The following is a 15,205-nucleotide window of genomic DNA, read 5'->3' on the forward strand; positions in this document are numbered from 1 at the left end:
AGTAGTTGCAGGGGCAACAGTCTGGATGATTGACTGATCTGGCCCTGTAACACTAACCAAAATGGCCTTGCTGTTCTGGTACTGCGAACGGCTGAAAGCAAGGGGAAACTACAGCCGTAAGTTTTCCCGAGGGCATGCAGCTTTACTGTATGATTAAATGATGATGGCATCCTCTTGGGTAAAATATTCCGGAGGTAAAATAGTCCCCCATTCGGATCTCCGGGTGGGGACTACTCAAGAGGACGTCGTTATCAGGAGAAAGAAAACTGGCGTTCTACGGATCGGAGCGTGGAATGTCAGATCCCTTAATCGGGCAGGTAGATTAGAAAATTTAAAAAGGGAAATGGATAGGTTAAAGTTAGATATAGTGGGAATTAGTGAAGTTCGGTGGCAGGAGGAACAAGACTTTTGGTCAGGTGATTACAGGGTTATAAATACAAAATCAAATAGGGGTAATGCAGGAGTAGGTTTAATAATGAACAAAAAAATTGGAGTGCGGGTTAGCTACTACAAACAGCATAGTGAACGCATTATTGTGGCCAAGATAGACACAAAGCCCATGCCTACTACAGTAGTACAAGTTTATATGCCAACTAGCTCTGCAGATGATGAAGAAATAGATGAAATGTATGACGAGATAAAAGAAATTATTCAGGTAGTGAAGGGAGACGAAAATTTAATAGTCATGGGTGACTGGAATTCGTCAGTAGGAAAAGGGAGAGAAGGAAACATAGTAGGTGAATATGGATTGGGGGGAAGAAATGAAAGAGGAAGCCGCCTTGTAGAATTTTGCACAGAGCATAACTTAATCATAGCTAACACTTGGTTCAAGAATCATAAAAGAAGGTTGTATACCTGGAAGAATCCTGGAGATACTAAAAGGTATCAGATAGATTATATAATGGTAAGACAGAGATTTAGGAACCAGGTTTTAAATTGTAAGACATTTCCAGGGGCAGATGTGGATTCTGACCACAATCTATTGGTTATGAACTGCAGATTGAAAATGAAGAAACTGCAAAAAGGTGGGAATTTAAGGAGATGGGACCTGGATAAACTGAAAGAACCAGAGGTTGTAGAGAGTTTCAGGGAGAGCATAAGGGAACAATTGACAGGAATGGGGGAAAGAAATACAGTAGAAGAAGAATGGGTAGCTCTGAGGGATGAAGTAGTGAAGGCAGCAGAGGATCAAGTAGGTAAAAAGGCGAGGGCTAATAGAAATCCTTGGGTAACAGAAGAAATATTGAATTTAACTGATGAAAGGAGAAAATATAAAAATGCAGTAAATGAAGCAGGCAAAAAGGAATACAAACGTCTCAAAAATGAGATCGACAGGAAGTGCAAAATGGCTAAGCAGGGGTGGCTAGAGGACAAATGTAAGGATGTAGAGGCTTGTCTCACTAGGGGTAAGATAGATACTGCCTACAGGAAAATTAAAGAGACCTTTGGAGAGAAGAGAACCACTTGTATGTAAGCAAAGAAGGGAAAGCAGAAAGGTTGAAGGAGTATATAGAGGGTCTATACAAGGGCGATGTACTTGAGGACAATATTACGGAAATGGAAGAGGATGTAGATGAAGATGAAATGGGAGATAAGATACTGTGTGAAGAGTTTGACAGAGCACTGAAAGACCTGAGTTGAAACAAGGCCCCGGGAGTAGACAACATTCCATTAGAACTACTGATGGCCTTGGGAGAGCCAGTCATGACAAAACTCTACCATCTGGTGAGCAAGATGTATGAGACAGGCGAAATACCCTCAGACTTCAAGAAGAATATAATAATTCCAATCCCAAAGAAAGCAGGTGTTGACAGATGTGAAAATTACCGAACTATCAGTTTAATAAGTCACAGCTGTAAAATACTAACGCGAATTCTTTACAGACGAATGGAAAAACTGGTAGAAGCGAACCTCGGGGAAGATCAGTTTGGATTCCGTAGAAATGTTGGAACACGTGAGGCAATACTAACCCTACGACGTATCTTAGAAGAAAGATTAAGAAAAGGCAAACCTACGTTCCTAGCATTTGTAGACTTAGAGAAAGCTTTTGACAACGTTAACTGGAATACTCTTTCAAATTCTGAAGGTGGCAGGGGTAAAATACAGGGAGCGAAAGGCTATTTACAATTTGTACAGAAACCAGATGGCAGTTATAAGAATCGAGGGGCATGAAAGGGAAGCAGTGGTTGGGAAAGGAGTGGGACAGGGTTGTAGCCTCTCCCCGATGTTATTCAATCTGTATATTGAGCAAGCAGTAAAGGAAACAAAAGAAAAATTCGGAGTAGGTATTAAAATTCATGGAGAAGAAGTAAAAACTTTGAGGTTCGCCGATGACATTGTAATTCTGTCAGAGACAGCAAAGGACTTTGAAGAGCAGTTGAACGGAATGGACAGTGTCTTGAAAGGAGGATATAAGATGAACATCAACAAAACCAAAACGAGGATAATGGAATGTAGTCAAATTAAATCGGGTGATGCTGAGGGAATTAGATTAGGAACTGAGACACTTAAAGTAGTAAAGGAGTTTTGCTATTTGGGGAGTAAAATAACTGATGATGGTCGAAGTAGAGAGGATGTAAAATGTAGACTGGCAATGGCAAGGAAAGCGTTTCTGAAGAAGAGAAATTTGTTAACATCGAGTATAGATTTAAGTGTCAGGAAGTCATTTCTGACAGTATTTGTATGGAGTGTAGCCATGTATGGAAGTGAAACATGGACAATAACCAGTTTGGACAAGAAGAGAATAGAAGCTTTCGAAATGTGGTGCTACAGAAGAATGCTGAAGATAAGGTGGGTAGATCACGTAACTAATGATTAGGTATTGAATAGGATTGGGGAGAAGAGAAGTTTGTGGCACAACTTGACTAGAAGAAGGGATCGGTTGGTAGGACATGTTTTGAGGCATCAAGGGATCACAAATTTAGCATTGGAGGGCAGCGTGGAGGGTAAAAATCGTAGAGGGAGACCAAGAGATGAATACACTAAGCAGATTCAGAAGGATGTAGGTTGCAGTAGGTACTGGGAGATGAAGAAGCTTGCACAGGATAGAGTAGCATGGAGAGCTGCATCAAACCAGTCTCAGGACTGAAGACCACAACAACAACAATTTATGCACAGTTAATGGGCCAGTTTTATTTTGTCCACCATGTAATAACTGAACAGCGATATGTTCTTTCTCAGTTTAGGTTGGCTGGGAGAACAACGTAGATGCTTTCTTCCATTCTTTTACACGCAGATCAGCTCCCTCTAGGTTTCACTTTCTTCCTCATTTGACAATGTCATAGAGAGAGAGAGAGAGAGAGAGAGAGAGAGAGAGAGAGAGAGAGAGAGAGAGAGAGAGAGATCCTGACATAAAAATGAATAGGCTGCCATGTCACCATATGTGGAATTTTGTGTGCAATCTTGAAATGTGCAAGTACATGAAATACATGGAATAATTATGCTACAGTGCAGGCCAAAATAGCAGATTTTTTCACCTCGTTGTTGCTGTCTATATTACGTTTGACAAAATAATCTCCGAGTGAACTGCCAGCTGCTGTTGTGCAGTGGGCACAATATTTTTTATGATCCAATTCCGTTGTTGTTGTTGTCAGGTGTACAGCTGAACTGACATAGATGGAACACTGGGATGGAGGGCTGTGGTGTGAGGTTATAAGTGGTCTCTGAGTGTACAGTCAGTTCATTAGCATACCTAAAGGGGGTGACAGGATCTGTTGCCAAAGTATTGTGCTGTAAAGACTTCAACAGCCAGCAGTACATCTGTGGATTATTTTGCCATAAAATATAGGGGGAGAAACTGAAGACCCGCATGTTAAGTTCTTTCTATTGAATGAAGCCATTTTTTAGAATCCTCCCTTTTATGTAATGCTCTTCATGAAAAGTAGTGGTATCTTTTCAGATTGGCAAGATGTTGCTTGTCACTTTCCCTTTTGTTAGCTAAACAAGTCTGTCATAGAACTCCTCTTACAAATGTTGTAGAAGCTTTGATAGTAGTAGAAGCTTTGATTGTAGCATCTAGCGCCTCCAGTTTCTTGCCTCTCTTATAGGGTGCTTAAGAAATACAAGCATAGGTTTGATGTGTTGGAATTCAATCTTACATATACATGACTAGAAGCACATTATAATACACATTTTCCAAAAAAGTGGTAAAATACTCAGTGTGAGAGGCATTGGTATCATGTATTCTTGTGGATCCCCCCCCCCCCCCCCCTCTCAAGTACTGTTCTCAACATTTTGTAAACTTGACCTTGCATTTTGCAGCCTTTTACTTTCAAAAAAAATTTTCTCTGAGCTCTGTCAATGTGCCACAAGGAAAATGGCAGAATTTTGAATTAATCATAACTGTACTACATGCGTTACAATATATCTCTTCCATGAGTAACTCCATTTGAGAAGCTTATTTTTAAAAAAAAGAAAATAAAAAAAAGAAAGAAAGAAAACCCTCCAACTGCGGATGATTTTCCAACGTTTCTGTATATAATCACGGACCAATTTTGTTCACTAGTTAGAATAGTTACAAGGATTGTGTAAAAGGAATGTAAAAGAAAACAAAAAACTGATTTTAGAATTGATTTTGAATTGGCATTTAACGCACATAATGTGGGAAATAGGAAAATTTCATTCTGTGTTATAAAATAAATGCAGGATAAATTACTGTTAATTTTTCTGAATGTAGTACACCTTGAAGCAAGGTTACATACACAAGCTCACCAAAATAGTTACAAAATTTCTGGTGTGGGAATATATATTTATAATTGTGTGTGTGAGGCTTGAGAATGTGTAAAATGTGACTCCCATTGTTCCAGAGCAACAGAAAAAGATTCAGTGGGAAAATAAGTGACTTCCAAGATACAAATAGCCCAGAAATTATATCCTGCGCAATAACAGCATGTTGTTTCATGGAATTGTATGAAAAGAGCTGAATGTGCACATGCATGTCATCTGCAGCTCGAGGGTTGAAACAGTCAAGGACATCTGCACACCATATCTGCAGTCCATAGCAGTTTTCTATTGGGAGCATTTGTTATGGTGTAACGTAACAATGGTGAAATCTTTCACCTACATGCCATATCCTCCTCATTCTCTCTTGATTTTACTTAGATTCGGTTATCATTTCTGAAGAATATATTCATGGTACATTCGGCACTGCATTGTGTCACTAGGTGACCATTTTAACCATCTAACTCTGTGAACAGGCCCTACTAAAGGCTTAATTTGGATGTGGAAAGGAGGGGCAGTCAAGTACATTCTTGTGTTAAGAAACACAGATTCACAAAGGAAACACTGAGTGAAATTGCTCCATACCAAAAGCGATGTAAACTTAGTTCTGTAATAACACACATTCATTTCTGTACATCCTAAGCATTTCTTTCTTAATGATAACAAAATTGTCACATTGTGAGAAAGAATGGGTCACAGTGGAATTTCCTTATGCTTTGTAGGAACTCACCATTCACCAGTTGTACCCGTGTCCTTTATTCATTGTTCTGCATTGGTGCAGTCATTGCCATGTAACATAGCATTTGTTTTTGAATTGTTCTATCACCATTTACTCACACTGTCTTCTTGAGTGAGGAAGTAAATGTGTTCTAATTTAGACTCATTCATGGCAGCCCTGACTTCTTGTAGTATTTTTAAAGTGAGATTTTCATTGTTATGTTTGTTTTTAGTTTGTAACAACATCAAATCACACTGTTCCACTTGATGACCTACTAATGTCAACAGTCCTGAATAATAATCCCTTCTTATCTATCAAATGTAAATTCGAGCCTCACATTACAATGTTGATTTCTCTTGTTACCAAAATTATCATCTGATGTAGTATGTCACATTCTAATTTAAAGTATTATCATCATCATCTAAATGTTGTTATTGTATCACTGTCATTCCTGTTTTCTATACTTTGGCTGCAACACAGTGACTTTGCGCATTTCAGTTGTCCTTTTCTCACTCTTTCAGACTTTACGTGCAACCTCATCTCGGAATCTTGAATTGTATGTCATAACAGTTACACTTGGTAGCGTTGAACTGTAACTTTGTTTGTAGTGTGACATTTCCCATTAAATCACCGCTGTAGCTGTAAACATCATAAACGAATTTGCCTGAAAAGCATTGTGTGTTAAGAGTTCTACTGTTGCTAAAAAAAGTATAACATCAGCATATCATCAGTATCCCAGGGTATCATATAAGCTCTGTAATTCCTAGGTAAATTTAACACTGTTACATAAACTAAAAACAGAAAAACTGAATAAGAAAGCAGTTGTATGGCTGACTTCCACATGGGTGTAAGAACTGATAGCAAATGTGATTCATATTTAAAGAACCTGATAGCCATGAATGACTTAAATCTATATTATGACCAATGTTCCAGAGCAACAACAACTGCTTCAACTGGTGTAGTTACAATTATAATGTAAAAGAAAAATTTATTTTAGATTTATGAGAATCAGACCATCCAGCACTACTTGTATCATTATCAAGCCTCAATTCAATTTAAAGCCATGTCAACTGTTAATCGAACATGAGTGTTTCAAAAATATGAAAAGGTTTTCAGTGTTCACTACTGATCAAAATATTGGTGACTTACTTAAATTATTTAATGAAGTAACATGTTTCAAGATGTAAACCTCATGTTCTGACTGCAGTGACAATATAAAAACAGCAAAAATACAGACAGACATTAAAGTTATACTGTACAGTCATGGCATGTGCTGTTGTCATCTTTTGGAGAAAGGGATAGATAACCTAATAGGAGGGAGTATTCATTTTGTTTGTTGGTCCGCTGTTCGCATAAATAAGTGTAAGTACTGTAATCACGCACTTTGTTCTTACGAAATCACTTCCTTCTTTTAGTGTGTTAAGATGGCTAAATTGCTATGGCTTATTGGATCTCATTAACTACTGTTCATAAATTTGCAAAAGACACTTAAAACATGACATTACAAGCAGCTGCACTGTTTGGTAGAAACAAGTGGCGGCCTGAACAAAGACAGAAATGAACACAATCAAATCCATTGCACATAACAGTGTTTATTATGAACATGAAATAGATGCACTTTTACAAAACACAACAAAAAGCAAAAACAAACAAATTGACATGACCACCACCACCAAAAACGACAATGACAAAAACCTACGCATGTAACTATACCACATTTAGGCTGAAATGCAGACAAAATTGTCAATTTGTGTAAGAAAACAGATATCAGGATCACTTTTGGTGTCACCTACAACTTAAGGAAGAAACTGGTGCATGACATCTCGCGATCAGCTAAAGCACATAGTGACAGTTTCAGACTTGATAAGCATAACAAGTCAGCTGTAGTGAACCATATAAATGAAACAGGACACAGTGTTGCAATAGCTAATGATCATAAAGTAAGCTTACTTCAGTGACGAGCAAGAAAAATGGACATCGTGGAGGAAATGGAAATATTCATCCATGATAAAAATTGGAAAACAATATCCAGTTTCTTCATTAGCTTCGGTCCAATATGATTAAAATAAAAAGTACATAATAATTAAGAGTTTGTATGAACCTGAGTTCCAAAAGCAGTATCAAATAGTGGTTATCAAGATCCAACAAGCCACAGCAATTGGGATCACACACAATCAGGTGTTCTGCAATGTTCAATATTAGGACCGCTACTACTTTTGTAATATATACATGATATGCCATGCCAGGTTCTGTCCAATACCATCCTGTATACAGAATACTTAACAGCAATAGTTTGTCGTATTGAGGAGACATTTGGGGAAGCAGAGACTTGGATCAAAAATAATAATTTTACATTAAACTTTACATAAACAGAAATTTCTAATTTCACCACACAACAATCTGCAGAGTGCGTAAATGAAATACATTATATGGTCAAAAAACTGGACATTGAAACTGAGTAAGATTCCTTGGTGTGCAAGGAAATAAATATATATTGTGGAGTAATCATGTGGACAGCGTACTGAGTAGGCTGAACAATCTCATTTATGTCATGAATGTATTATATAATATCTACAACCACATCCACATCTGCACCTAGATCGATACACTACAAATCACTCTTATGTGCCTGGTGGAGGGTTCATCGATCCACCTTCACAATAATTCTCTGTTATTCCACTTGTGAACAGTGCATGGAAAAAACAAACACCTATATCTTTCCCGCTGCAGTGAGGAATGCCTTTGTTTTAATGATGTCCACCCCAAATCCTGTACCATGTCCATGACATCCTCTCCCCTATTTCTCAATAATACAAAACATGCTGCTCTTCTTTGAACTTTCTCGTTTTACTTTGTTAATCCTATATGGTAAGGATCCCACATTGCGCAACATTACTCCAAAAGAGGATAGACAAGTGCAGTGTAAGTAATCTCTTTAGAAGATGTGGTGCCAATTTTTGCAAGATAGATATCTAAATCATTTTGCAATTGGTTTTGATCTTCTGATGACTTCACTAGACATTAAATGACAGCATGATGTGCAAACAACCTAAGATGGCTGCTCAGATTTTCTCCTAAATCGTTTATGTAGATAAGGAACAGCAGAGGGCCTATAACACTACCTTGGGGAACACTAGAAATCACTTCTGTTTTACTTGATGACTTTGCATCAATTACTATGAAGTGTGACCCCCCCCCCTCTGACAGGCAATAACAAATCCAGTCACGTAACTGAGACAATATACCATAAGCATGCAGTTTGATTATAAGCCACTTGTGAGGTGTAGTGTCAAAAGCCTTGTGGAATTCTAGAAACACGGAATCAGTTGGAAATCCCTTGTTGGCAGCATTCAACACTGTGTGTTTTGTTGTGTTGTGTTTTCACAAGAACATTGTTTTCTAAATCTGTGTTGACTTCGTCAAGAAACTGTCCTCTTCAAGGTAAATCATAATGTTCAAACACAGTATGTGTTCCAAAATTGTGCTGCATATAGACATTAATGATATGCACCTGAAATTTAGGGGATTACTCCTGTAACCGTTCTTGACTATTGTTGTGATCTGTGCATGCAGTCTTTGGGTACAGATCTTTCATCAAGTGAGTGGTTGTATACAATTATGTACAGAGCTATTGCATCAGCATACTCTGAAAGAAATCTAGTTGATATTTAGTGTGAACCAGAAGACTTGCTTTTATTAAGTGATTCAAGTTACTTCACTACTCCGAGGATATCTGCTTCTTACTTACTCATGTTGGCAGCTGTTTTTCATTCGAATTCTGGAATATTTGTTTTGTTGTCGTTGATGAATGAATTTCGGAACACTGTGTTTGTAACTCTGCTTTAGTAGCACTTCCATTGTTAGTATTTCCATTTGTATCGCATAGAGAAGGCATTGATTGTGTCTTGGGGCTAACATACTTCACAAACAACTAGAATCTCTGTGGATTTTCTGCCAGGTCTCAAGACAAAGTTTCATGGTGGGAACTATTACGAGCATGTGGCACCGAATTTTGTGCTAAATTTTGAGCTTTTGTAAAAGATTGCCAATCTTGGGAATTTTACATTTGTTTAAATTTGGAATGCTTCTTTCATTGTTTGTGCAACAGTGTTGTGACCTGTTGTATGTACCAAGTGGGATTAATTATATCACTTGTTAATTTATTTTGTATAAATATCTCAATTGCTGTCAGTATTACTTTTTAAATTCGAGCCCCATCTGGTCTATATGTACATTGTAAATTTGGAAGGAGTGGAAATTGTCTCTCAGGAAGGCATCAAGGAATTTTAATCTGCTTTTTTGAATGAGTGTATTTTTCATTTATTTTTGTAGAATTTTAGAGTTACGGTAGTCAGTCTTGCTATGACAATCCTATGTTCACTAATCCCTGTATCTGTTTTGATGCTCATTACTTGCTCAGGATTATTAGTTGGCAAGAGGTCAAGTGTGTTTTCACAACCGTTTACTATTACAGTGGGCATGTGAACAATATCACTGATTGAGCTGTAAAAAAACTCAACATTATGCATATTTTGTTTCAGTAATTAGGTATAGCATAATTTTGTGGTGGTTCTAATGAAACTGATTTACTCAAAGCTTTTAGAATACAGAGAAAGGTCATTTGAGCCATGGTGGCACTAAAAAAAGAGAAGGGGGGGGGGGGGCTGCAGACCTTCGTTTCAAAAGATAAATTTAATGTCCATTCCAAGCATGTATATATTTTTTCTGGGACCACTGCTTCTTGCATCAGTATGAGACTAGACATAGAGTAAGTTACGTGTTATCTAGCCACAGGTTAAAACTGCATGAAAAAACTCCACATTACATGGACATGAAATTTATAAATAAGATCTGGAATGGGAAGTGTGACCCAAGACTAATAAGTACTGACACAGACCTGGAAGAATATCTGAAAAGCAAATGCTACTACAGTAAGTGAATGCTTCTGTAGTATAGACGATTTCTTGAATGATAACCACGTAAAATACAAAGCATCTGTCTGGGGATGTAACACCATGTGTATTATAACCATAGACCATTTCATTGAATGATAAATATTTTGTCATAGTATCTTTATGAAGAAGTAACACAATGTGTATTATAACTGTAGATTAATTTTGTAAGTCTGTTGGAACAGACAACTCACCTATGTCACAGTCTTTAATTGTATGAGGCGTGTACGTGATAAAGGTTTGATCTGATTGAAGTCTGGCACAAGGGCTGATTCAATATGTTTATCTTGAACTGAGATGAGATAGTGCTATTGTAAGCACTACATACAGTAAAACTAGAGAAATAAAAATAACACCTGAACACAGGGGAATACAAGAACTGGATAAGGCCAAGTGTAAACATGTGTTGACTTGACTGTTTTTAAATGCCTATTCTCAGAACACTACTGCCAGCCTTTAGAAGGCAGTGCTTAGCAGAACTGTCTGACTGCAGCTTTGCGAAAGTGAAGGAAGCACCACATATGTCAAAAGCAAGATGCAAACATAAAACATGGATCTTAATTCTTGTGTATTCATGGTAACCTGCCTTTAACTACTCGGTCAAAGTAGTTTCAGTGCAAAAGGTTTTACCCCTACCTTTTGCTTCTATAGATGGAACATTTCAGCAGTATAATACCTTGCTACTTAGCAGGTTACAGGAGTGCACCTTTTTGAGCACAACATATTCCATTTCTTCCCTGACGTACATATTTGTCACCCATTAAACATGTCTAAGATATTGCATATTTGTCACCCATTAAACCCCCCCCCCCCCCCCCCCCCCCCACCCAGAAGATATTTCAGTTTTTTACTAGTTTACTGTTTTATTTAATAAGAAATGCTGCGTGTTTTGTTTATTAAAAGCAGTTTTTCACTGGTTTACTGTTTTATTTAATAAGAAGTGCTGTATGTTGTCTCGAGTCCTTGTCTCTTTTAACATACCTATACCATCTTAATCTGTCTTTTCTGTGGTCTCTTGCATAGGCTCCTCTTTCACTATTTCTCTTGCCATGTTGTTCCATCTAGTAAATCGTATTCTACTTCTTTGAAATTCCATTTTGCAAGCCTGTATTATGCTCACCTGCCTTTTCTTCGTTACCCATGTTTCTGATGCACAATAGGCTTGATATTACATTTGCTTACTTTTTTATGTTATGTCCATGCTCCAGACCAGGCTTTTGACATTTTACAGGAAACTAATGGTCTTGCTTTCCCCTTCATTTGTATCCTTACCATTTTTCCTGCTGTGTCTTTATTATGCTTCCCAGATACTTGAAACTTTCCTCTTTCTTTAGTAGTTGTCCTCTAATATTAATATCTGTTGATGCTCTATTCTTATTCTCGCAGTCACCATCACTTCACACTTCTTTGAATTAAATTTCAGTCTATACTGTCCCAGTTTTCTTGTCCTTTCCTTCTCCATTTCCCCACACAGTTAAATCATCTGCAAACACGGTTGCTTTCATATTTTCATCTCTGATTCGCACTGCCACCTCTGTCATTGTTTCATCTGTAACAGTATTAATTCTCTCGCTTCGTCTCATTTTTCTCTTCAGACCACTCCATCTTCTCTCCTCCTACTCTACACAGTTCACACTTCACTGATATATTTCCTTCATTCTTTTCATAGTCTTGCTTCCAATTCCCCTTTTTCTGGATGGTTTCATAGATATTGCTTCTTTTGGTATGATCATATTCCTCTTAAATATCCAGGAAATTTGTTAGTAAATCCTTAATATATTTACAGTGTCTCTAGTGGAACTGTATTATACTAAATATTAGATCCACAGTCAGTGACCCTCCTGGGTTAAATTCATATTATTCCTCTCTGTCCTCCTCCTGCTCTCTCCTTTCCAAAATCTTCTCGAATATTTTGGTAGCATGACATGCAAAATAAGATGGTTATAATTTTGACATAGTCTCCTGCAGCCCTTCTTAAAACAGGCACTATTATCCCTTTTTTCCAGTCTTTGGGCATCGTCTTTTCTTTCCATACAGTTTGTTCTCATCACTCGATAAAACCACGGCACTCCAGCAGTGCCAGATGCCCTCACTATCTCCATACTTATCTCATTCTGCCCAGATGCAGTGCCTCCTTTCAGAGTCTTTATCACTTCCTCCACTTCTGTCCATGTTAGATCCATCTTGTCATCATCCTCATTCTCTGGCTCCTCATTTCCCTCTTCTACTTTTCCATTGGGAAAATATATTACTTCAACATCTCTTTGATTTTCTGTACATTCTCAACTTCTTTTGATTCTTTATTGATCATCCTGACATTTTCAATCAGACCTCTCTTATTAGCCTTCACCATTTTGTGGGGGGCCTTCCTATGCTCCTCACTGTCCTCTTGCATCATTTTTGTCTGCACTTGCATCCATTTCCTCTTCTGTTGTGCTGCCTCTCTCTTAACACTTTCTTCATATCAGTGTTTTTCTTCCATACTTCCTTTGTTCTCTCGTGAAATACTTCATTTTTCTTTATGACTTACTCCCTTGCACGATTATTCCACCAGGGTTTTTCTTTCCACATTTTCATATCACTGTTTGTTCTGCACACCTTTTCTGTAGCTTCCACCAAAATTGTTTATAACCTTGTCCATTCTTCCATTATTGACTGCATTTCTTCCCTTGGTAGGTTTCTCTTTACTAATTTCTGAAATACTATTTTGCCGTTCTCATATTCCAATTTTCAGACACACATCCCTCTTTCCTGTCTTTCTACCATCTTTTCCTCCTTAATTCCTTTACCTGTCATTGCTGTTTGGGGCAGGTTGTTCCAAGTCAGCCCCTTGGGGCATGGGTACCTGCAGGCACTCATGGGCTTGCCCAGTGAGCAGGTGCTGGGGGTAGACAATCCACAATGGTCATTTCACTGTGCATGCACACTGCTGCATTACATGCCTGTTGCTTGTGCTTCGTAGTGGATGTAGTGATGACAGTGAGTTCTAGAAGCAGCCCTGCCTGCCATTTTTGCCAAGTTGTTATTATTCCTAGTGTTGATACTATGTATTGAGCTGTTGGTTGGAAATAGAGATAGATTACTTGCAACAAAAAATTTTTCTCAACAAACAAAAACTTTTCTTCCCAATGGGAAAAATGGGTTGCCTCTGTGTCTTGTGTGTCACTACATGTCTCTTCACGCTACACAGTAAGATGAGCTGGACAGTAATGCAAGAAAACAACTTTTTGTCACACTGTAGGGCAATGTTCAGCAGCAAATAAATCTGACCCAAAATATAAATATGACAAATGAATAGGTTCTTCTTCTTTTCTGTATCTATACAGATTTCATTTACTACATATGTTTTATGAACTATTGTCGATTACTGATGTTGATGAAGATTCAACAGATTCTGCATTTCAAGCAAGCTACAAAGTTGCACATGTCATTGCAACAACTAGAACACTCTTCTCAATGGGTCCCTTGGTGAAATCATGTATGCTCACCATCGTCAAGTGCTTAGTGCCAGCAGATGTTACAAGATTTGAAGGAGTTCGGTTCTACAAGCAGATGGTATCTTGTTGGATCCGCAGAAGTGCCAGACTTTTATAGCTGTGTCGTTAGTCCTTGATGAAACCACAGATGTCACAGACGTTGTTCAGCTTTCAATATTTGTGAGGAGCATTGATTTGGAACTATAGTTTTTTGAGGAGCTGCTAGATGTGAGACCGTTGTAGTATACAACCACAGATCATGACATATTTAAGGTTGTCTGTGAGTCTGTAAAAAAACTTGCTTGCCATGGAATAGGGTCTGTTCTGTGGCAACTGATGGTATAGCACAAATGTTTGGGAGTCACCAAGGTTTCATTACTCATCTGAAGGAAAAAAATCAAGATGGAAGCTTGGAAAGAAATATCAAGCATACACTGTTTTGTGCACCAGGAAACCATTTGTGCTGAAAATGTTACATGTGCTGACTCAGCAGAGGTAAAGTTCTCAATCTACTTTTTTTTGCAATTTGGGGAGAAATTGCATTGTTTACAGAAATGAAAGGAGAGAGGCAACCATCACTCAGTGATGAGACATGGTTAGCGGACCTGGCGTTCCAAACTGACATTACAGGACATTTAAAAAGCTTAAATATGGCACTTCAAGGAAAGGAGCTATTAATTGTTGATTTTTAGTTGTGCCAGATGCTGTTCCTTCAGAAATGTAACTAGAAGTAATAGATTTGCAAAATGGCGCACTGCTCAAGGACAGATATTGCAACATAATAAATTTGGTAAGATAGTATTGTGATCTTCATGCAGAATACTTTCGCAAATTACACAGAAATTTTGCTGACATTATATGAACGTTTGGCTCAACATACGGTTGTGAACAGCTGTTTTTTGTAATGAGGAGAGTAAAAGCTGCATGGCCCAACTTTTAAGAGTGTTCCGCACCTTGCAGTAGCTCGAGGACTGACACCCTATATTTCAGTAATTGTAGGTAAACGGAAATGTATTTTTCAATCTAAATAAAATGTTCATATATTTGGCTTTTATTAATGTTTTTTTTTGTTAATTATAGTGAGTCAGTCACCCTGTATTGCCTTGTACATGGTCTCCTCCTTGGCCAGTGTCTTGTGCACAGTGCTGCATGTAAACTGCTTGTCCAGTCCTGTCCACGTGTGATACTGCATGCAGTGCGCAAACTGTTAACTCAGTCTTGCCCGCCAGTGCCCGCAGCTGCCCAGCTGAGCTGTCGAGCTGGAACAGATCTAGGGCTTTGGAGGTTTTTTCCTTGAGATAATATCTGGTCTTGTCTTATGTAGTTGCTCACAAAATTAT

General features: G+C 38.0%; 1 protein-coding gene across 2 annotated transcripts in view; it reads left to right on the forward strand.

Moving 5' to 3' along the window:
- Positions 1–15,205, forward strand: part of LOC124612451 (DENN domain-containing protein 1A-like) — a 292,617-nt gene that overhangs the window by 275,644 nt on the left and 1,768 nt on the right. The gene's annotated exons all lie outside the window — the stretch shown is intronic.

Source organism: Schistocerca americana, chromosome 4 (assembly GCF_021461395.2).
Source record: "Schistocerca americana isolate TAMUIC-IGC-003095 chromosome 4, iqSchAmer2.1, whole genome shotgun sequence".
Taxonomy (NCBI): Eukaryota; Metazoa; Arthropoda; class Insecta; order Orthoptera; family Acrididae; genus Schistocerca; species Schistocerca americana.